This window comes from Phyllobates terribilis, unplaced genomic scaffold (assembly GCF_046119375.1).
Source record: "Phyllobates terribilis strain yellow unplaced genomic scaffold, ASM4611937v1 Scaffold_8__6_contigs__length_399053987, whole genome shotgun sequence".
Taxonomy (NCBI): domain Eukaryota; kingdom Metazoa; phylum Chordata; class Amphibia; order Anura; family Dendrobatidae; genus Phyllobates; species Phyllobates terribilis.
In genome coordinates, this window is record NW_027362768.1 from 27,882,716 (window position 1) to 27,905,179 (window position 22,464).

The following is a 22,464-nucleotide window of genomic DNA, read 5'->3' on the forward strand; positions in this document are numbered from 1 at the left end:
TTTATTTCTGTTAATGTTGATGATTATGGCTTACAGCCCATGAAAACACAAAAGTCAATATCTCAGTAAATTAAAATAATTAAAAAACACATGCAAGCATTTAAAAAGGCCCCTTAGTCTGTTTCAGTAGGCTCCACAATCATGGGGAAGACTGCTGACTTGAAAGATGTCCAGAAGGCAGTCATTGACACACTCCACAAGGTCCCTGAGTCCAATTTTCATTTGGAAATCAAGTTCCCAGAGTCTGGACGAAGAGTGGATACGCACACAATCCAAGCTGCTTGAGGTCGAGTGTGAAGTTTCCACAATAAGTGATGGTTTGGGGAGCCATGTCATCTGCTGGTGTAGGTCCACTGTGTTTTATCAAGACCAAAGTCAGCGCAGCCGTCTACCAGGAAATTTTAGAGCACTTCATGCTTCCCTCTGCCGACAAGCTTTTTGGACATGGAAATTTCATTCTCCAGCAGGACTTGGCACCTGTCCACACTGCCAAAACTACCAATACCTGGTTTAAAAACAACAGTATCACTGTGCTTGATTGGCTAGAAAACTCCCCTGACCTTAACCGCATAGAGAATCTATGGGTATTGTCAAGAGGAAGATGAGACACCAGACCCAACAATGCAGACGAGCTGAAGGCTGCTATCAAAGCAACCTGGGCTTCCATAACACCTCAGCAGTGCCTCAGGCTGATCGCCTCCATGCCACGCCACATTGATGCAGTAATTGATGCAAAAGGAGCCCCGACCAAGTATTGAGTGCATTTACTGAACATACATTTCAGTAGGCCAACATTTCGGACTTTAAAATCATTTTCAAGCTGTTGTTATAAAGTATTCTAATTTACTGAGATAATGACTTTTGTGTTTTCATTGGCTGTAAGCCATAATCATCAACATTAACAGAAATTAACACTTGAAATAGATCACTCTGTTTGTAATGACTCTATATAATACATGTGTTTCACTTCTTGTATTGAAAAACTGAAATAAATTAACTTTTTGATGATATTCTAATTTAGTGAGATGCACCTGTATATGGAATAAGTGTTCATTCCCCTGTAATCTACATATATTTCATGTTCATTCCCACCTACCATGCAATTGGAATATGATATACACCTGTTTATATGGGATATGTTTTTCTTCCACTTTAATCTAGATATTTTTCATATTCATTCCTCACCTACCAATCACATGGGATATGATATACACCTGTTATATGGAATATGTGTTCATTCCCCTATTATCTACATATAGTTCATGTTCATTCCCCGCTTACCAAGCACAGGGAATATAATATACAGCTGTTTATATGAAATATGTGTTCATTCCCCTATTATCTGCATATATTCCATGTTCATTCCCCACCTATCAAGCACAGGGAATATAATATATACCTGTTTATATTGTAAGGCAGCGCTAGTCATCACGCTGGGGGACACTCGCTTTACCGGGTCAATTAAAGAACACATGCAACGTTTTCCAGTAGCATGAAATCCAGCAGTTTATTACACTTCATAACTGCTTATCACACAGTCCATCTCAGTGGCTCACCGGCATGTTTACACACATAACATCCAAGAGCCTTTCAAGTGGCAGACAAGCCCACTTGGCTCCAGTTACAGCCTTCAGCAAAGTAACTATATCAATGTCCATATAATGCACCACTTTTACCTTGGCCGGGTCATAGCTATTTCAGTCAGCTTTGTTCTGCCACAGCTGTGGCTTTACGGCTTCCCAGATGGGGGTCTCCAGCCCTCGTACCTTCCAAGGCTACTGGGATCTCTTACATGCACAGGGATCCAGCCTCTGCCTTTCAGGACTCTTGTCTTCCAAGCCTCTTGCCCTCCAAGGCTACTGGGATCTCTTACACACACAGGGATCCAGCCTCAGCCTTTCAGGACTCTTGTCTTCCAAGCCTCTTGCCCTCCAAGGCTACTGGGATCACCCACACACACAGGGATCCAGCCTCTGCCTTTCAGGCTTCGCCCGGCTTTACCAGGCCTCACTAGACCTCACTCTCTAACGGTGTCCCACACACGGGGAACAGGCCTCACGCCTTCCACACCCTGTTTCAAAAGCACCAGGATTTGTATATCATTCAGTGCACACAGGACCTGCAATGATGTCACAGTCATGTGATCATTCCTTCTGAGGGAGAGGTACATGGTCAGCCAGAACACACCCTAGACCATTACAGTAATGCCGCAAGCTGCTGCATTACAATATGGAATATGTGTTAATTCCCCTATTATCTACATATATTCCATGTTCATTCCCCACCTATCAAGCACAGGGAATATAATATACTATTTATATGGGATATGTGTTAATTTCCCTATTAGCTACATATAGATCATGTTCATTCCCCACCTATCAAGCACAGGGAATATAATATACACCTGTTTATATGGAATATGTGTTCATTCCCCTATTATCTGCATATATTCCATGTTCATTCCCCACCTATCAAGCACAGCATATGTGTTCATTCCTCTATTATCTACATATATTTCATGGTTATTCCCCACCTATCAAGCACAGGGAATATAATATACACCTGTTTTTATGTGATATGTGTTTATTCCCCTATTATCTACATATAGATCATGTTCGTTCCTTACCTATCAAGTACAGGGAATATAATATACACCTGTTTTTATGTGATATGTGTTTATTCCCCTATTATCTACATATATTTCATGTTCATTCCCCACCTATCAAGTACAGGGAATATAATATACACCTGTTTATATGGGATATGTGTTCATTCCCCTATTATCTACACATATTTTATATTTATCCCCCCTATCAAGCACAGGGAATATAATATACACATGTTTATATAGAATGTAATCATTCCACTATTATCTACATATACTTCATATTCATTCCCCATCTATCAAGCACAGGAAATATAATATATACCTGTTTATATGGAATGTGTTCATTCCCCTGAAATCTACATATATTTCATGTTCATTCCCCACCTAAGAAGCACAGGTAATATAATATATTCTTGTTTATATTGGATATGTGTTCATTGCCCTATTATTTACATATAGATCATGTTCATTGCCCACCTATCAAGCACAGGGAATATACAGTGGGTACGGAAAGTATTTAGACGCCTTTAAATTTTTCACTCTTTGTTTCATTGCAGCCATTTGGTAAATTCTAAAAAGTTCATTTTTTTCTCAGTAATGTACACTCTGCACCCCATCTTGACTGAAAAAAAAACAAATGTAGAAATTTTTGCAAATTTATTAAAAAAGAAAAGCTGAAATATCACATGGTCATAAGTATTCAGACCCTTTGCTCAGACACTCATATTTAAGTCACATGCTGTCCATTTCCTTGTGATCCTCCTTGAGTTGGTTCTACTCCTTCATTGGAGTCCAGCTGTGTTTAATTAAACTGATAGGACTTGATTTGGAAAGGCACACACCTGTCTATATAAGACCTCACAGCTCACAGTGCATGTCAGACCAAATGAGAATCATGAGCTCAAAGAAACTGCCCAAGGAGCTCAGAGACAGAATTGTGGCAAGGCACAGATATGGCCAAGGTTATAAAAGAATTTCTGCATTACTCAAGGTTCCTAAGAGCACAGTGGCCTCCATAATCCTTAAATGGAAGAAGTTTGGGACCACCAGAAGTCTTCCTAGACCTGGCCGTCCAGCCAAACTGAGCTATCGTGGGAGAAGAGCCTTGGTGAGAGAGGTAAAGAAGAACCCCAAGATTACTGTGGCTGAACTCCAGAGATGCAGTAGGGAGATGGGAGAAAGTTCCCCAAAGTCAACTATCACTGCAGCCCGAAACCAGTCGGGCCTTTATGGCAGAGTGGCCCGATGGAAGCCTCTCCTCAGTGCAAGACATAAAAAAGCCCGCATAGAGTTTGCTCAAAAACAAATGAAGGACTCCCAGACTATGAGAAATAAGATTCTCTGGTCTGATGAGATGAAGATAGAACTTTTTGGTGATAATTCCAAGCGGTATGTGTGGAGAAGACCAGGCACTGCTCATCACCTGCCCAATACAATCCCAACAGTGAAACATGGTGGCGGCAGCATCATGCTATGGGGGTGTTTTTCAGCTGCAAGGACAGGACAATTGGTTGCAATTGAAGGAAACAATAATGCAACCAAGTACAGAGATATCCTGGATGAAAACCTCTTCCAGAGTGCTCTGGACCTCAGACTTGGCCGAAGGTTCACCTTCCAACAAGACAATGACCCTAAGCACACAGCTAAAATAACAAAGGAGTGGCTTCATAACAAATCTGTGACCATTCCTGACTGCCCCAGCCAGAGCCCTGACCTGGCTGAGGACCCCCAAATCCAGGTGTGAAAAACTTGTTGCATCATTCCCAAGAAGACTCATGGCTGTACTAGCTCAAAAGGGGGCTTCTACTCAATACTGAGCAAAGGGTCTGAATACTTATGATCATGTGATATTTCAGTTTTTCTTTTTTAATAAATTTGCAAACAATTCTACATTTCTGGATTTTTTTTAAGTCAAGATGGGGTGCAGAGTGTACTTTAATGAGAAAAAAAATGAACTTTTTGGAATTTACCAAATGGCTGCAATGAAACACAGAGTGAACAATTTAAAGGAGTCTGAATACTTTCCGTACCCACTGTAATATATACCTGTTTATATGGAATATGTGTTCATTCCCCTATTAGCTACATATAGATCATGTTCATTCCCCACCTATCAAGCACAGCATATGTGTTCATTCCTCTATTATCTACATATATTCCATGTTCATTCCCCACCTATCTAGCACAAGGAATATAATATACTGTTTATATGGAATATGTGTTTATTCCCCTATTATCTACATATAGATCATGTTCATTCCCCACCTATCTAGCACAAGGAATATAATATACACCTGTTTATATGAAATATGTGTTCATTCTCCTGTAATCTACATATATTTCATGTTCATTCCCCGCCTATCAAGCACAGGGAATATAATATATACCTGTTTATATGGAATATGTGTTCATTCTGCTATTATCTGCATATATTCCATGTTCATTCCCCACCTATCAAGCACAGGGAATATAATATATACCTATTTATATGGAATATGTGTTCATTCCCCTATTATCTACATATATTCCATGTTCATTCCCCACCTATCAAGCACAGGGAATATAATATACTGTTTATATGGGATATGTGTTTATTCCCCTATTATCTACATATAGATCATGTTCATTCCCACCTATCTAGCACAAGGAATATAATATACACCTGTTTATATGAAATATGTGTTCATTCTCCTGTAATCTACATATATTTCATGTTCATTCCCCGCCTATCAAGCACAGGGAATATAATATATACCTATTTATATGGAATATGTGTTCATTCCCCTATTATCTACATATATTTCATGTTCATTTCCTAGCTATCAAGCACAGGGAATATAATATACACCTGTTTATATGGAATATGTGTTCATTCCCCTATTATCTACATATATTTCATGTTCATTCCCTAGCTATCAAGTACAGGGAATATAATATACACCTGTTTATATGGAATATGTGTTCATTCCACTATTATCCACATACAGTTCATGTTCATTCCCCACCTATCAAGCACAAGGAATATAATATACACCTGTTTTTATGGGATATGTGTTCATTCCCCTGCAATCTACATATAGATCATGTTCATTCCCTACCTAAGAAGCACAGGGAATATAATATATACCTGTTTATATGGAATATGTGTTCATTCGTAATCTACATATATTCTATGTTCATTCCCCACCTATCAAGCACAGGGAATATAATATACACCTGTTTATATGGAATATGTGTTCATTCCCCTATTATCTACATATATTTCATGTTCATTCCCTAGCTACCAAGCACAGGGAATATAATATACACCTGTTTATATGGAATACTAGCTATTGAACCCGTTCTACGCCCGGGTGGCGAGCATTTTTATTGGTATATGGTCTCCCATGCTGGTATGTGCTGCCCCCCTCCTTGTATTTGTGCTGCCCCCATCCTGTCCCCACCATCCAATCCTGGTATGCGTGGTACCCCTCACCCCCAATCCTGGTATGCGTGACACCCCTCACCCCCAATCCTGGTATGCGTGACACCCCTCACCCCCAATCCTGGTATGCGTGGCACCCCTCACCCCCAATCCTGGTATGCGTGGCACCCCTCACCCCCAATCCTGGTATACGTGGCTCCCCTCATCCCTATCCTGGTATGCGTGGCACCCCTCATCCCTATCCTGGTATGTATGGTACCCCTCATCACTATCCTGGTGTGTATGGTATCCCTCATCCTGGTAGGCTTGATCCCTCATCCCGGTATGCATGGCACTCCATCCCTCATACCCAATCCCAGTATGCGTGGCACCCCTCATCCCCAATCCCGGCATGCGTGGCACCCCTCTTCCCCAATCCCGGCATGCGTGGCACCCCTCATCCCCAATCCCCGCATGTGTGGCACCCCTCATCCCCAATCCCGGCATGCGTGGCACCCCTCATCCCCAATCCTTGTATGTGTGGCACCCCTCATCCCCAATCCCGGTATGCGTGGCACCCCTCATCCCCAATCCCGGTATGCGTGGCACCCCTCATCCCCAATCCCGGTATGCGTGGCACCCCTCACCCTCAATCCTGGTATGCATGGGCCCCTCACCCCCCAATCCTGGTATGCGTGGCACCCCTCACCCCCCAATCCTGGTATGCGTGGCACCCCTCACCCCCCAATCCTGGTATGCGTGGCACCCCTCACCCCCCAATCCTGGTATGCGTGGCACCCCTCACCCCCCAATCCTGGTATGCGTGGCACCCCTCATCCCCCAATCCTGGTATGCGTGGCACCCCTCATCCCCAATCCCGGTATGCGTGGCACCCCTCATCCCCAATCCCGGTATGCGTGGCACCCCTCATCCCCAATCCCGGTATGCGTGGCACCCCTCACCCCCCAATCCCGGTATGCGTGGCACCCCTCATCCCCAATCCCGGTATGCGTGGCACCCCTCATCCCCAATCCCGGTATGCGTGGCACCCCTCATCCCCAATTCCTGTATGCGTGGCACCCCTCACCCCCCAATCCTGGTATGCATGGTCCCCTCACCCCCCAATACTGGTATGTGTGTTACCCCTCACCCCCCAATCCCGGTATGCGTGGCACCCCTCACCCCCCAATCCCGGTATGCGTGGCACCCCTCATCCCCAATCCCGGTATGCGTGGCACCCCTCATCCCCAATCCTGGTATGCGTGGCACCTTTCACCCTCAATCCTGGTATGCATGGTCCCCTCACCCCCCAATACTGGTATGTGTGTTACCCCTCACCCCCCAATCCTGCTATGCATGGCACCCCTCACCCCCAATCCTGGTATGCGTGGCACCCCTCACCCCCAATCCTGGTATACATGGCACCCCTCATCCCTATCCTGGTATGCGTGGCACCCCTCATCCCTATCCTGGTATGTATGGCACCCCTCATCACTATCCTGGTGTGTATGGTATCCCTCATCCTGGTATGCATGGTACCCCATCCCTCATCCCCAATCCCGGCATGCATGGCACCCCTCATCCCCAATCCCGGCATGCGTGGCACCCCTCATCCCCAATCCTGGCATGCGTGGCACCCCTCATCCGCAATCCCGGCATGCGTGGCATCCCTAATACCGGCATGCGTGGCACCCCTCATCCCCAATCCTTGTATGCGTGGCACCCCTCATCCCCAATCCCAGTATGCGTGGCACCCCTCATCCCCAATCCCGGAATGCGTGGCACCCCTCATCCCCAATCCCGGCATGCATGGCACCCCTCATCCCCAATCCCGGTATGCGTGGCACCCCTCATCCCCAATCCCGGTATGCGTGGCACCCCTCACCCCCCAATCCTGGTATGCGTGGTACCCCTCACCCCCCAATCCTGGTATGTGTGGCACCCCTCATCCCTATCCTGGTATGTATGGCACCCCTCATCACTATCCTGGTGTGTATGGTATCCCTCATCCTGGTATGCATGGTACCCCATCCCTCATCCCCAATCCCGGCATGCATGGCACCCCTCATCCCCAATCCCGGCATGCGTGGCACCCCTCATCCCCAATCCTGGCATGCGTGGCACCCCTCATCCGCAATCCCGGCATGCGTGGCATCCCTAATACCGGCATGCGTGGCACCCCTCATCCCCAATCCTTGTATGCGTGGCACCCCTCATCCCCAATCCCAGTATGCGTGGCACCCCTCATCCCCAATCCCGGAATGCGTGGCACCCCTCATCCCCAATCCCGGCATGCATGGCACCCCTCATCCCCAATCCCGGTATGCGTGGCACCCCTCACCCCCCAATCCTGTTATGCGTGGCACCCCTCACCCCCCAATCCTGGTATGCGTGGTACCCCTCACCCCCCAATCCTGGTATGTGTGGCACCCCTCAACCCCCAATCCTGGTATGTGTGGCACCCCTCACCGCCCAATCCTGGTATGCGTGGTACCCCTCACCCCCAATCGTGGTATGCGTGGTACCCCTCACCCCCCAATCCTGGTATGCGTGGTACCCCTCACCCCCAATACTGGTATGCGTGGTACCCTTCACCCCCAATCCTGGGTATATGTGTTACCCCCTCAACCCCCAATGCTGGTATGTGTGGTACCCCTCACCCCCCAATCCTGATATATGCATGGTCCCCTCACCCCACAATCCTGTTATGTGTGGCCCCCTCATCCCTTTCACACTGTACACACATACAAAAAAAAAAACACTTATACTCACCTTTCTTCTCTGTACTCCAGCGCTGCTGCGTCCTCTTCTGCCGGAGGCCGGGGGAGAAGTGCGGCGCTGGAGCACTGCGCTGTCCGACGCCATTTTGCTGAACACACACTGTAAATGTGTCTTCAGTAAAATGGCGCCGGATAGCGCATTGCGCACATGTCGGTCCGACGCCTTCACTCTGCCCCCGGTCTCCAGCGAAGAGAGGCGCCGCGGCAACGCTCCTCCCGGTCAGGTAAGTATGGCGCCGGAGATCGCAGTGTGCGTTCAGTGTCTACGCATCCCGCGATCTCCGAGGCCATACACCTCCTCTTACCTGTAACGACTGGATGCGGTCTTCTGTCTGGAGCCAGACTGCGCGTCACGCATGCACAGTCTATCTAGGCTTCAGACAGAGACACGCATGCCGCCTTATATTATAGATGTGTTCATTCCCCTATTATCCACATACAGTTCATGTTCATTCCCCACCTATCAAGCACAGGGAATATAATATACACCTGTTATATGGAATATGTGTTCATTCCCCTGTAATCTACATATAGATCATGTTCATTCCCTACCTAAGAAGCTCAGGGAATATAATATACACCTGTTTATATGGAATATGTGTTCATTCGGAATCTACATATATTCCATGTTCATTCCCCACCTATCAAGCACAGGGAATATAATATACACATGCTTATATGGAATATGTGTTCATTCCCCTGTAATCTACATATATTCCATGTTCATTCCCCATCTATCAAGCATATGGAATATAATATACATCTATTTATATAGCATGTAATCATTCCACTATTATCTACTGTGGCAAGACTACTCGCTCGGCTCTCCTGGAGGCAGACTCAGGACCAGGGCCGGCTCCAGGTTTTTCTGGGCCCCGGGCGAAAGAGTCTCAGTGGGCCCCTTTAACACATACCACGATTCATGATGCAGAGATACGGCGGAGAAATATATATATATATATATATATATATATATATATATAGTACAAGGCCAAGGATTTCACTTCTTACATTACATGAGTGATATCTATTGTAAATTCCACAATAGCTCAGAAACCGGTGAATACTGGCCCCCATATAACGCTTCATACGGAATACTGCCCCCCATATAAGGCCCCATACGGAATACTGGCCCCCATATAAGGCCCCATACGGAATACTGGCTCCCATATAAGGCCCCATACGGAATACTGGCCCCCATATAAGGCCTCATAAGGAATACTGGCCCCCATATAAGGCTCCATACGGAATACTGGCCCCCATATAACGCTTCATACGGAATACTGGCCCCCATATAAGGCCCCATACGGAATACTGGCCCCCATATAAGGCCCCATACGGAATATTGGCCCCCATATAAGGCCTCATAAGGAATACTGGCCCCCATATAAGGCTCCATACGGAATACTGGCCCCCATATAACGCTTCATACGGAATACTGGCCCCCATATAAGGCCCCATACGGAATACTGGCCCCCATATAAGGCCCCATAAGGAATACTGGGCCCCATATAAGGCTCCATACGGAATACTGGCCCCCATATAACGCTCATACGGAATACTGGCCCCCATATAAGGCCCCATACAGAATACTGGCCCCCATATAAGGCCCAATACGGAATACTGGCCCCCATATAAGGCCCCATACGGAATACTGACCCCCATATAAGGCCCCATACGGAATACTGGCCCCCATATAAGGCCCCATAACAAATACTGGCCCCCATATAAGGCTCCATACGGAATACTGGCCCCCATATAACGCTTCATACGGAATACTGGCCCCCATATAAGGCCCCATACGGAATACTGGCCCCCATATAAGGCCCCATAAGGAATACTGGCCCCCATATAAGGCCCCATACGGAATACTGGCCCCCATATAAGACCCCATACGGAATACTGGCCCCCATATAAGGCTCCATGCGGAATACTGACCCCCATATAAGGCTCCATGCGGAATACTGGCCCCCATATAAGGCTCCATACGGAATACTGGCCCCCATATAAGGCTCCATACGGAATACTGGCCCCCATATAAGGCTCCTTACGGAATACTGGCCCCCATATAAGGCTCCATACGGAATACTGGCCCCCATATAACGCTCCATACAGGATACTGGTCCTCTTATAAAACTCCATACAGGATACTGGCCCCCATATAACGCTCCATACAGGATACCGGTCCCCTTATAACGCTCCATACAGGATACCGGTCCCCTTATAACGCTCCATACAGGATACTGGCCCCCATATAATGCTGCATGCAGGCTGTTACCCCCCACATAATACCCCATACAGGCTGTCCCCCCCTTATAATGCTCCATGCAGGCTGTTACCCCCCACATAATGCCCCATACAGGCCCCCCCCTTTTAATGCTCCATGCAGGCTGTTACCCCCCACATAATGCCCCATACAGGCTGCCCCCCCCTTATAATGCTCCATGCAGGCTGTTCCCCCCCACATAATGCACTATGCAGGCTGCCCCCCCCCCCTTTATAATGCCCCATGCAGGCTGTTCCCCACCTTATAATGCCCCATGCAGGATGTCACCCCACCCCTCTTTATAATGCCCCATGCAGGATGTCCCCCCCTCTCTTTATAATGCCCCATGCAGGATGTCCCCCCCTCTCTTTATAATGCCCCATGCAGGATGCCCCCCCTCTCTTTATAATGCTCCATGGAGGATGCCCCCCCCTCTCTTTATAATGCTCCATGGAGGATGTCCCCCCCCCTCTCTTTATAATGCCCCATGCAGGATGCCCCCCCCTCTCTTTATAATGCTCCATGGAGGATGCCCCCCCCTCTCTTTATAATGCTCCATGCAGGATGTCCCCCCTCTCTTTATAATGCCCCATGCAGGATGCCCCCCCCTCTCTTTATAATGCTCCATGGAGGATGCCCCCCCCTCTCTTTATAATGCTCCATGGAGGATGCCCCCCCCCCCTCTCTTTATAATGCTCCATGCAGGATGTCCCCCCCTCTCTTTATAATGCCCCATGCAGGATGCCCCCCCCTCCTCTCTTTATAATGCCCCATGCAGGATGCCCCCCCCCTCTCTTTATAATGCCCCATGCAGGCTGTCCCCCCCTTCTCTTTATACTGCCCCATGCCTCCATACATTAAAAAAAAAATCAAATACTCACCTCCCTTCTCCTCACCTGCTACCTGCTGCCCGCTGCTCGGGTCCGAACTCCAGCGTTGTCGGCGTCTTCCCGCTCAGCGCTCCCTGTGACGGCTCAGGGGAGAGCACGGTGTAAAGACGTCACCGCGCCCTCTGACCTAAGACGTCACAGGGAGCGCAGAGCAGGAAGACAGCTGCTCTGCGGAGGCACGGGGAGAGGTAAGTATCCGGCTGCCGGGGCCCTGAGCAAGCGGCGGAGAAGGGCAGGCGCTGACACCGCTCTCCTCTGCCCATAGCCCAGCGGGGTGCGCGACCACCAGTGGGCCCCTCTGCCTGCTCAGGGCCCCGGCATTTGCCCGGGTGCGCCGGGTGCTGACGCCGGCCCTGCTCAGGACAGACGTTCCCAGGTTTCCTTTCTGCTGGTTTATTATTAGTCATAAACTCATGCAGGTTTCGCAGGAAAAACAAACATGACCCCTCTCGGTTAAACGGAAAAAAAAGAAAAAAAAAGTATAACTCAGTCCATAGATGAGCGGGTTCCGCCCGCTCTCGGTAGCATAAACTGCACTGCTAAAGTCCTTGTGAAAAAGCTCTGCAGCTTCCACAATACTGTCTGGAGACTTCCCTCTCCAGAACACACTCCACAGGAAAAAAAACAGGACTGAGCTTTTACTCATTGCTCAGCCACACCCTGAGGGGAGGTAGGGGGAATGGCGTCCCGCCCTCTTTGCCATTCCCATAAAACCGCACACCCTTTAACAGAGTAAATCTACCAGCATATAACACGCTGGCAGAAAAAAAAGTAGGTCTTAGTTCACACAGGAGAGCATCCTGAGTGACACATACCTCCCCTCACATATAAAACCAGTGACACTGTCACACTACATACAGTTCATGTTCAAGAACAGGGAATATAATATACACCTGTTATATGGAATATGTGTTCATTCCCCTATTATCTACATATATTCCATGTTCATTCCCCACCTATCAAGCACAGGGAATATAATATACACCTGTTTATATGGAATATGTGTTCATTCCCCTATTATCTACATATATTTTATATTCATTCCCCTATCAAGCACAAGGAATATAATATATTCCTGTTTATATGGGATATGTGTTCTTTTCCCTATTATCTACTTTACATATATTCTATGTTCATTCCATGTGCAAGATGCACATGAAATCTATAATACTTCTTTATATGTTTGGACCTATAAGTTATTATATTCATTCTTTTTATTTATTCCTTTTCTTTATTCTTTTTAGTACGTCCCCTATTCCTTCCCTTCTTTATGAAGACTTGGCTTTAAATAAATATTATATTACAATAATACAACTTGCTGCCTTTTTTGTGGGATGAGTTGTTGTTTTGAATGACACCATTCACTTCACCATATAATGTGCTGAAAAATAGTTTGAGGTAAAATGGTGAAAAAAATGAGAAGCACAATTCCGCCATTGTATTTTGGGTTTTGCCGTGTTCATTGTGCTGTAAAGATGACCTGGGGTCCAGATTCTCCGGGGCAGTGCGATTATTGCAATACCAAACTTGACGTTATTTTAAAACTATTTTAATGGCTGCTCTTGGCTGAGCTGTCCGGGGCTGAGGACACTAGTTTTACCTCCGTCTGTGTTCCCCAAATGGATCTGCAAAGTACATGTCTCTGAAGCTGCAGTTGTGCAGCATGGATCACCGGCCAGGTGCCCTGTAAGCTGACTTCCTCCACTGAACTCTGTGGCCTTTGCTTTTTCTCTTGGGGCAGGTGTGGACGACTGTATTTTCTGTCCAAGTGCAATCCAATTTAGTCCCCATAGAAAATCAAACCTGTGATAATGCACTACTTACTACAATGCTTAATTATTTCAGTATATAGTGGAAATAACAGTCGAAGATGCGGTGGGGGTACTTTCAGCAAGCCCCATCTCTTGTGGAGTAGGCTCATAGGGCATGGAGCAAGTAGGGGTTAATAATGTTATGAATATTACTATAATGTACCATCACATTGTAATCACTTGGGGTGGACAACTGGGCTTCTTCCCTGCAAAGCGGCACTTATGGCATCTTGACATAATTAGAACTTGAACTGTGGAATATTGGGCTTTGTACATGCATGTTGGAGGCACTGTCACAAATTTTGGCAGAGGAGTAATGGGAATGCAGCAATATTTATCCACCCTAATATTTCAGACATTGTGTGGGAACGATTTTAAGTGAATGGCATGTGTCGGGTGTTGGTAGATTTGGACATTATGGTTTCTCTTGAATGACTGACCCAGCACTGCATTATGGTATCCTTTCTAAACCCCACAACGCAGAACAGATCCTAAGGCCACACAATCTTATTGATAAAATGAAATTATTATACAGCCGTTGACTTTAATAGCTGTAGCATATTCCACATAGCTGTACAGCTTGACATCACTCTCACAAGTCCTTGTCCCCATTAGTTTCAATATTTTATGTAATTGATGAGTTGAGTTATTTGAATATTAGAATAAATAAATGATAAATTTCACACATATTTATCATTTTTCATCTTTCCTAATCATGGGATAGGGATGTGCTGCGGGACAGTGGATTATGTAGGACCAAAGGTGGGGAAGCTTTAATCCCTTGATAACAGGTCAGTTTTCATTTCTTCCTCCCTTTCATCCAAAAGCCATTGTCATAACACAGCTATCGGGTGACCAGGATCAAGGGCTCCTACCCTGTCCCTAACACTAGGGGGGCACCCTAGCTCGCCCTATTCCCTGGGATACCTCTGAAGGTGAGGATGCCGGGGCCTCCGCCCTTGCCTAACTCCTGATTAAGCCCTCCGTCTCTTCACCTCCCCCACCCAGGGAAGAGGGGCGCTACTGTGCACCGTAGTACACCAATCCAACAATGCAACACAGACCGGTTAACAGAAAACTCCAGGCACCCAAAATATTCACTCACATATAACAGAGAAAAGCACCAAGATGTGAAGGTAGGGGGATAAACCACAATGGAGAAGTAATAAGGAATTTCCATGCACACAAACCAAACAACTTTCACAAATAATTCCTCCAACTCTCCTCATAAGTAGTCCATTCCCTCCGTTAGCCATGCAGCACATGCTAGTTCTGACAATGACTCCAAGCCAGAGCCCAGTATATATAGGAGCGAGGAGTGGCTAACAGTGGACAGCTGAGAGGCTAAATGAAAGTAAGCTTCCAGGAGCTCACCACTGAGCAGTTTAACCCCTGCACTGCTGAAAGAAACCTGCACCATTTAATATGAAGGCGAAAGGCTTCTGATGAGTGCAGGAGTGGGAGGAATCAGACCTTCCGGTCTTCTGTCTCCTCTCTGTCGTGGTAAATCCATGACAGTACCCCCCTCCTTCTACGAGGGACCTCCGGAACCTCAGAACTGAGCTTATGCGGTTGTGCCACGTGAAAAGACCAACCAAGATCAACAAGGCCGCATGGACGTCAGATGCTGGTATCCACATCCTCTCCTCAGGACCATAACCCTTCCAGTGCACCAGATACTGAAGCAACCAACGAACTAAGCAAGAATCAACGATCTTAGCAATTTGGAATTCCAAATTTCCATCCACAATGACCGGAGATGGCGGTAGCGGTGATGGTACAGAAAACGCAACATACTTTTTGGAGTAGTGACCGATGAAACACATTATGGATCCTAAAAGTGGGTGGCAGAGCAAGGCGGAATGCTACAGGGTTGATGATGGCCACAATCTTATAAGGACCGATGAACCTGGGACTCAGTTTCCAAGAGGGAACCTTCAACTTAACATTCCTAGAAGACAACCACACCAAGTCACCAACGCAGAAGTCCGGACCCACCTCACGTCTCTGATCAGCCACACTCTTGTATTTGAACCCCATCTTTCTCAAGCTTCTAAGAACCCCTTGGCACACAGACGTAATAGAAGATGAAAACCGTTCTTCAGGTATCCCTGAAGAACGAGTCCTATTAAAAGAGCTGAACTGATGATGAAACCCATATGCCCCGAAGAAAGGGGACTTACCAGTAGATTCATGACAGCGATTATTCACCGCCAATTCAGCTAGAGGTAAGTAAGTAACCCAATCCTCCTGATTCTCAGACACAAAACACCTAAGATAAGTTTCAAGATTCTGGTTAACACGTTCAGTTTGCCCATTGGACTGCAGGTGAAAAGCTGAAGAGAACGAGAGATGGATCCCCAACCGAGTGCAAAACACCCTCCAAAATTTGGAAATAAATTGCAACCCCCAATCAGAAACAATATCGGTAGGGATCCCATGCAATTTTACAATCTTTCTGATGAAAATTTGTGCCAAAGTCTTGGCGTTAGGTAATGCAGGTAGAGCAATGAAATTTTACATCTTACTGAATCTGTCCACTACCACCAAAATGATAAATGCATCCACGGTCTACTGGGAATCATCAATGGTTGAAGAGACCTAGGCGGACGAGTATAAGAGGTCTTAGAACGTGCACAGACATTGCAGGCAGCTAAATACTCCCGAACATCCCGATGAACCCCTGACCACCAAAAACGCTGAGTAAGAAGATCTGTGGTGGCTTTATTACAGGGATGTCCGGCCAAGACCGAATCATGATGTTCACTGAGCACTCTAAGATGGAGATTCACTGGTACAAATAGTTTACCTAAAGGACAGACAGCAGGGGTGTCCCCCTGAGCCTCAACAACCTCCTTCTCAAGATCGGAGCATAAAGATGCAATAACCACCCCTTTTTGAATTATAGGAACCGGTTCACAATTATCTCCACCTCAAGGAAAACAACGAGATAAGGCATCCACCTTAATGTTCTTGTTTCCCCGGGCTATATGTAATGAAAAAGTTAAATCTGGTTTAGTATAATGCCCATCTTGCCTGCCTAGGTGTTAGATGTTTTGCAGACTCTAAATATACCAGATTGTTATGATCCGTGATTACCATAATCGGATGAACTGCCCCCTCCAGAAAATTACGCCACTCCTCAAAAGCACACTTGATTGCCAACAGTTTCCTGTTACCAATGTAATAATTTCTCTCAGCGGTTTTTTAGAAAAGTATGCACATGGACGCCATTTACCAGGAGACGCACCCTGCGACGAAACAGCCCCACTCCCACTTCAGACGCGTCAACTTCTACAATGAACGGCTGAGTGACGTCAGGCTGTATGAGAATAGGCACAGATGCAAAACACTCCTTTAAGGTATTAAATGCCTCCCTGGCCGGACTAGACCATTCGGAAAAGTCTGTCCCTTTCCTGGTTATATCCGTAAGAGGTTTAGCTACTACCGAAAAGTTTTTGATGAACTTGCGGTAGTACTTGGCGAAACCCAAAAACCTTTGTAACGCCTTTAAATCCTCAGGACGATCTCAATCCAGTACCACCCGAATTTTTGCCGGATCCATGCGAAAACCGGTGGACGATAAAATATAACCTAGAAAAGGGATCTCCTCAACCGAGAACATGTATTTTTCTGGTTTGACAAATAATTTATTGTCTGAGTAACTGTAACACGTGCCTGACATGTACCTGATGTGACTGAAGGTCAGGTTAATAAATTAAAATGTCGTCAAGATAGATCACCACAAATCTACCTACCAGGTGACTAAAAATGTCATTTGCAAAATGCAGAAAAACTGTGGGAGCATTTGTCAACCCAAATGGCATCACAAGGTTTTCATAGTGACCCTCAGTCGTATTGAAGGCCGTTTTCCACTCGCCCCCCTCCTTAATACAAATGAGGTTATATGCCCCCATGAGATCCAGTTTTTAAAACCATTTTGTTCCCACAAGCTGATTAAATAGGTCCGGGATGAGAGGGAGTGGATATGGATCCTGTACTGCTTCTGATTGAGCTCACGGAAATATAGGGAGGGGTGTAGCCCTCTGCAAAGAAAAACCCTGCAGCAACCTGGGATTAGGATGGTCTAATATGACCTTTAAGCTATGTGCCCATGATGCAGAAATGCTCCGGATTTTTTCCTGAGCGTTTCTGCATCTCCCTGGCAGAAAAAACACATGCGGATTTTACATGCGTTTTTCCTGCCAGGGAGAAGTGTTTTTTAGGCTGTGTGCCCACGTAGCGTTTTTCAAGCGTATATGCTGCGGAATTTCCGCAGCGTAAACGCTTGAAAAACGCATGTATATCCGCACCCCATGGTCCCCAATGGCATTCCGCAATGTCAATGCCCATGCTGCGGATTTTTCCACAGCGTATATGCTGCAGTCAAAAATCCGCAGCATGTTCATTAATTTTGCGGAAGCGCAGCGGAATCAATGTGCGGATGGTACCCAAGTCTGGAGGAGAGGAGACTCTCATCCAGACCTGGGTACCAAAGAACCTGTAAAAAAAAGAATAAAATAAAGTTTATACTTATCTTCTGATGTTTTCCCTCCGTCGCGCTGTTGTCTGAAGGACCTGCCACGTCATTGAGTCATGTGACCCACCACATGACTCAATGACGTCACCGCAGGTCCTGCACACAACAGCGTGAGCCGCTCAAGACTCCGGACGGGGCAGAGGATGCATCAGAAGGTGAGTATAAAGTTTATTTTTTTATTTTTTACCATTCTGAACAAGTTGTCAAGCACTTTTCCAAGTGATGCTTGGAGAAGTGCTTGATAACCCGCATGCGGAAATGCATGCAAAGACGCCTCACAAACGCTTCTACCTGGCGGGAAAACCGCATGTAATATCCGCATGCGATTTTCCCGCCAGGGAGAAGCGTAAAAAATATGCTTCAGGTCCGCAACGTGGGCACATAGCCTTAAGCGTTTTTGCACGCATTTCAGCTTGCGTTTTGTCAAGTGCTTTTCCAAGCGATTTTGAGCATCACTTGGAAAAGTACTTGACAAGTTGGTCACACTATATAAATCCATGCAACTGGCATGGATTTATATTGTGTGACCAACTTATGCAGCTTTAAATGCAGCATCAATAGTAAAAAAAAGAATTAAAATGTTAAAAATAAAAAAATACATTATACTTACCTCTCCAGCGGCTCCCGGTCTCCTTCTCCGGTGGTGTGCTCTGTCCTCGGCGTCCAGCGGTGGTGTAAAAGGACCTTCACTGACGTTATTTAGTCTTGTGAGAGGTCACGCGACCGCTGACGAAGGCGGTCGTGTGACCTGTCACTTGACTAAATGACGTCACTGCAGGTCCTTTTACACCACCGCTGGACGCCGAGGAAAGAGCACGCCGCCGGAAAGTTAAGTATAATGTATTTTTTTATTTTTAATATTTTAATTCTTTTTTTTTTACTAATGGTACCCGGGTCGGATGAGAGTCTCCTCTTCTCCAGAACCGGGTATCATCCGCACATTGAACCGAATAACATCCGCATGCATACATGTATACATGCGGATGTTATGCGGTTCAATGCAAGTCAATGGCTGTGATTTACGCCGCGATTCCGCAAAATTAATGGTAGTACTGTGTATTTTTTCGCAATGATAATCCGCAGCGGAAATTTCCGCAGCATGTGCATAGCACATGCGGATTATCATTGGGAAACATGGCAGACGACTTAGCAACGCTTAATGCGTTTCCGGGGCAGAAATGCCACCACGGAAACGCATTAAATCCGCATCGTGGGCACACAGCCTTAGCCAAACTTTCAGAGATATAGTCTTTCATGGCCTGCCTCTCTGGACCAGAGATGTTATAAAGTCTGCTCTTAGGCAGCTTGGCCCCAGGAATCAGATTAACGGCGCAGTTGTAAGGACGATGGGGAGGGAGTTCCTGGCACCCCTGCTCTGAGAACACATCCCCAAAGTCAGACAGGTATTTAGGCACCGGCTGAGTATCCATACTAGCTAGCTGGGCGCCCAAACAGTGTTCTTGACAATAATCGCTCCATTTAGCCACCTCTCGCAACTGCCAATCTACCACAGGGTTGTGCAGCGTGAGCCAAGGTAGTCCCAGAACCACAGGAGAGGGCAGGCCCTCTATCACATAACAGTCAATGCATTCTGAGTGTATGGCCCCTACCTGTAGATGTAACCCTCGGATGACTTGTGAAAAATACCCCTGGCTCAGAGGTGCGGACTCGATGACAATTATGGGTATATGTCTGGGCAGTGTTTGTATTTTGAGGCCCTGGACCTGGGCAAACCCTGCCCCACTGTCCAAAAAAGGCCGAAATAGACACCTTATTTTTAGATGGATTTCAGCCTGTAGGAAAAATTGTGACCTTCCCACGGAGGAGACATGTACACCCGGGTTGCTAACCTCCCCGCAGCCCGGGCTCCTTAGTTTTCCAAAGGCTGTTTATGGTGAGGCAAGGAAGGACAAGCTCCTATGTAATGACCCTTTCTCTCACAGTAATAACACACTCCCCCTTCACGCCGAAGTCCAGTTAGATCTCCTGAACGAGTTGCCCCACCCAACTGCATGGGCTCCTCAGCTGACTCAGACCAAGGTTCCCTTGGCCCTGGACCTCCCGCATATTGGGGTGTCCCTTTGTGTCTCTGGCGAAGACGGCGATCAAACCGGATCGCCAGAGACATGGCTGCTTCAAGGGAGGCTGGAGTCTCATATAATGCAAAGGCTTCCAATAACCTCGCAGATAGCCCTTGAAAAAACTGGCTACGGAGTGCGGGGTCAGTGGACCACCTCTGAAACTCGGAGCAATACTCCTCTACCCGCCTTTCTCTCTGTTGAAGCTGACGTAGCATGGACTCAGCCAGGGAGACGCGGTCGGGGTCGTCGTATATATGACCCAGCGCAAGAAAAAATTCCTTCACTGTCCAGAGCGACTGGGAGTCCGGCAGGAGAGAAAAAGCCCATGCTTGGGGGTCACCCTGAAGGAGCAAGATTACTATCCCCACCCATTGTTCCTCGGTAACTGAGGAGGAAGGACGTAACTGAAATATAGCTTACAGGCTTCCCTGAATACTACAAACATGTCACTCCCACCAGAGAACCTATCAGGCAACGCGATCTTGGATTCCACTAGGGGTTGCCTGATAATAACGGTTCCCAAACCTGACGTGTTAGGGCTCTGCAAAACTACAGTGCGTACGTCTGCCACCTCCAGGCTGAGTTGCTGCAGTTGCCATGTAAGAGCTGAAATAGCATCCATGATGGATCAGAAAAAACGTTTTCAGTCAGAGCTAATGTCACGACACAGCTGTCGGGTGATCAGGGATCAGGGGCTCCTACCCTGTCCCTAACACTAGGGGGCACCCTAGCTCGCCCTATTCCCCGGGACACCTCTGAAGTTGAGGATGCTGGGGCCTCCGCCTTCACCCTAACTCCTGAGTAAGCCCTCTCGTCTGTTCACCGCCCCAACCCGGGGAAGAGGGGCGCTACTGTGCACCGTAGTACACCAACCTGACAAACAAGGCAACATAGACATGGGTTAACAGAAAACTCCAGGCACATGAAATATTCACTCACATATAACAGAGGAAAGCATCGGGGTTTCTTTTTTAAAAAATTTGTAAAAATTTCTACATTTCTGTTTTTTTCAGTCAAGATGGGGTGCAGAGTGAACATTAATGAGAAAAAAAATGAACTTTTTAGAATTTACCAAATGGCTGCAATGAAACAAAGAGTGAAAAATTTAAAGGGGTCTGAATACTTTCCGTACCCACTGTAGTTTAATTACCAATCACACATACATGATTACTCATTCTTTTTGAGATAATTTAATAAAGCACTAGTTTAGTGCTGAAATGTGTAGTTTGTTTTTCTAAATATTATTAGTAAATGGTACTTTTATACCACCAATGGTCCAATCTCAACTTAAAGGGTTTTCCGATACTTTAATATTGATGGCCTAATCTTAGGATAGGTCATCAATATCATATCGGAAGGGGTGCTGCTCTGCCTGTCAGCTGTTCCTAATGCAGGTGACTGCCAGTTGTTATCATCAGTTGCAGAGCTGCACAGAACCATTAACTATAGCGGCCGCAGCAGGGTACTGTAGATCACTGGGGGTGCGATAGGGGTAGCAGAAGCGCAGTACCCATTACCCATACGTGGGGGTGGTTAAAGTGTAGTACCCAGCTGTGGCCACTATGCAGTTGATGGATTTGTGCAGCTCTGCAACTGATTACATTTGACTGTCACTGAGAACAGCTGATCGGCGATGGATGGTGCCGGGTGTCTCACCCTTACCTATCAATGTTTAATAACTGCACAACCCCTTTCAGTTGAGCTTGTAACAATACTGGTAGAAAAAGTACCATTTAATAATTATTTAGAAAATCAAACTACGCGTTTCAGCACTAAGATAAGTGATTTTATGAAGTTATCGCAAAAAGACACCTGCAGTCCAAAAAAACACCTAAGGGTAAATTCCCATGTTGAATTTTTGAAGAGTTTTTGATGCTGCATGTTATCATTGTGCAAAAAATGTGGCGTTTTACAGTTCCAACAAAGTGGTTGGGCTTTATAGAAATCTCATGCCCTCTTCGGGTGTTTTTTATGCTGCGTAAACTGACCTGCGGTGCATGTTTGAAATCCGCAACATGTGAGTCTCTCTTACGTTGTGTGTTATGTGCAGATTTTCCTCATTGAATTGCATAAAATCAGGAAAAT